Below are 3502 nucleotides of genomic sequence, written 5' to 3'. Positions count from 1 at the left end.
AAACAAGCACATATTCCATCTCGTTTCGTATTTCTATTTGCATTCAAGTACTTCTCTCAGTTTTCACTCAACGTCTTCCTTCGTCTATGACGTCTTTCACTGCTCGTCGATCGTATCTACTCATTTCCACTTTCGTTTGACTCCTTCTCCATCTTCCAATAATTTGAAAGATACAGTACTCTCATTTGTCGTTGTTTGAAATCGTTTAGTACATTAATTAAGGTTTAGAGTTCATTTAGTACATGGATCACATAGTTTTGTATAATTAATCATATAGCTCTACATAATCGATCGCATAGCTTTTCAATCATATAGCTTTTAGTACTAGATTGCATAGATTCATATACTAGGTTGTGTAGATTTATATAATCGATCGTATAGATTTTGCTAAATGATTGTTTAGCTTAATTTAGATGCTCGTTTAGCTTTTTTTTGTATACGATCATTTAGTTTTTCATACTCTATCCTTTAGCCTTTCATACTCGATCTCATATCTTTTAATACCTGATCATATATGTTTGCTATATTGTAGCTGGTGCACTCAGTCCCAGTTGAGAAATATTTTTCTGCTACCGTAACTTATTTGGCTCACATTAGCAAGAGGAATGCACTGATTAAGAAGAAACTAACAAAAACAGATATGGGCATATTCTGAAAAACATACTTTGGTCCATTATTGGACTTCGACCTTGTATTCAATGGCCAGCTTGTGCATCATTTTCTTCTAAGGAAAGTCACCGATGAGAATCCAAATATCATAAGCTTCAACATCATGGGGAAGAAACACTCACACGAGATGATTTTAATTTGGTTACTAGGTTGTGGCGGATAGAGGAAAAGTTAGAAAGGGGTACCAGCTTTAAGAGGCCACGACATCTCATCCTCAGACCGAAGGACGATAGCAAACCAATTCTCTGTAAGAATGTGGAGGCTACATTTGAAAATTCAAATATTCAAACAATGAAGATGTCATGAAGGTTGCATTGGCATTATACATAGAAATGGTGACGATGGGAAAAGACAAGAAAACCCAATTTGATTTGAAGACACTTAGGATCATCGATAACACCAAAGTCTTAAGACATTATGACTAGTCCTCGGTCATATATAAACGAACTTTGGAAAGTCTGAAGAACATTCTACGTGGGAAAAAAGAGGTATACGAATTAAGGAGACAATCAAATCCTAAACATGTCACATGTTACTATATAAAGGGATTTGCACGTGCATTTTAGGTATGCACTGTTCCAATCTATTTCAATATCAACTAATTTATATGTTATATGCTAACGATGTTGTCTATTTAATTGTGTAGGTATGGGCTCATGAATTATTGTCCTCAAGTTCATAGCCACCAAAATTAGCAAGAATGTAATCCCATATATTTTGAAATGGACATATTCGGTAGCATCATCCTGGAATCTACTAGAAAGGGATGTCTTCCAACCCAAAAAAGTAAGAATGTGTTTTTATATACACCAGAGTTTACCTGAAATTGTGAAGGTTAATATAAGAACGTTTATCTTATAGCTAAATGATCGTTTAGTATAAGCTAAAAGATCATCTAAATAAATCTAAAGATCTTTTAGCTTATACTATACGATCGTTTATCCTATAATAAACGATTGTTTGGCATAAATTAAATGGTCGTATAGCTTTAAGTACACGATCGTCGATCTTACACTGTTTGATCATGTAACTGATCGAGTAATCTTTCATGCTAATGTTAACTGCTTTTATTTATAGACTATTATTATGTCAAAACTTATCCTGACAAAAATGGGATAAGGTACAAAGAGGGTCGACTATTAGAGCTCGATATGACCCAAATGCTTAAAGAAAGAAGAATGGTTGATCGGGATATACCTGAAGGTGGTGATGTTGGGGTTGATCAACACTTCCCCGATCAATTCCCCTCAAACATTGAATTTGAGGAGTTTGATCATGATGAGGCGACTATGGGGTGATCATGATGAGCAACAGATAACCAACTCACCCTACATTCGGTCTAATATAGAGCAGCCTAACACACATATTTAGAGGCAGGTTGAACATGCAAAGAATCACACTAAATCCTCACAAAAACACAAGAAAAACAAGTCTTATAGAGTCATACGTGAGGAACTATCCGAAATTCACAATAATTTGGTGAGCTTGACTAGCATGGTTTGTCGGTTGGGTGAGTGGTAAGAGGAAAATGTAATCTCTTGATATGCGTTTTCTATGCATTGATGGCCATGCATTAAACTGTAAAGTATGCAATATACATTAATTGTGTATGCGGTGACCATGCGTCCTGTCACAAGTTTTATTGCTCTCTCACCAAGAATAACAAGAAAGCAAGTTTCTCGGGATGATCTAAAGTCGAACACAGGGACATGTAACTAAATGATGTTTGTGAAGTCATACGTTTGAGGCGATGAATAAAAGTAAAAAGAAAGAAGTTAATGGACTATGCGCTACTCCTACTCCTGGCTAAACAGACTGAGCAATGGAAGTTTGGCTATGAGAATTGGTAGAGATGCGGTAACTATTAACGCGTAATAAGATGCATGGAAAAATAGAATTGCGAAGGGGATAAATTCACCGCGTCATTAAGTTTGGCCATAAAGGTAATCCCAGCTCGCTACACTAACGCATCGCACACCTCTTAGTGGTCAGCCACATGCTTATATCTCTATAACGCATGGTTGCATTGAGCATAAGATTATTTCTATCTCTAGGAACAATGTTTACTTTGCTTAGTGAGTTCCAATACTTACCTTCTCGGGCAGTTGGTTATAGCTACTCAACTTATTGACAAGTATTGCAATAGTCTCGCACTAAGCAAAAAGGATTGACTCACTATACTCACGCAACTCATACCTCTTGATGGTTTGGTACATGCATCATATCTCTATGCCGCATGATTGAGTATGCGATAACTATTGTAATCTACACTTAACTCATGCGACGAGAGTAAAAGATGATAAAGAATAAGAAGATGATGTAAATGGTGCTGAAGAAACTAAAGAGATGCATTGATTACAAAATGTATTAATATCTTAAGCCAAAATGTAATACAATACAGAGATAAGAGGAGAGGTGGAGGGCTAAATGTGGGCAATCTCTTGCTTCTATCAGATGTACGTCAAGGTTGTCGGTGGTGCCATGGATGGGTGGTGGAATAGTCTCTCTCGAGCTCTATCTCTGACAAAGCTCCGGTCATCACTCGAAAAAGTTGTGAGAATGAAGAACTCTCAAAGACTGTCTGCTCATGTTCTCATCTATGATCACAAGAATTTGCCTAAGGCAGAGACTCGAATGCTTTGAATTTGGGCTCAAAGGCTCTATTTATAAAGCTCAAACGCCAACAACATTGGTAGTCCCGCTCTGAATCACTGCCACTTCTGACGCGATAGCATCATCTCATCTTTTTTATACTCCCAAGGTATACGTTCATAATTGTTTCTTCTGAAGTATCAACACATTCCACCCACTTTGCAATCGACCTTCTATCATA

Source organism: Benincasa hispida, chromosome 12 (genome assembly GCF_027475165.1).
Source record: "Benincasa hispida cultivar pf3 chromosome 12, pf3_genome.v1.1, whole genome shotgun sequence".
In the NCBI taxonomy this organism is placed as follows: domain Eukaryota; kingdom Viridiplantae; phylum Streptophyta; class Magnoliopsida; order Cucurbitales; family Cucurbitaceae; genus Benincasa; species Benincasa hispida.
This window is presented reverse-complemented; position numbering follows the sequence as displayed.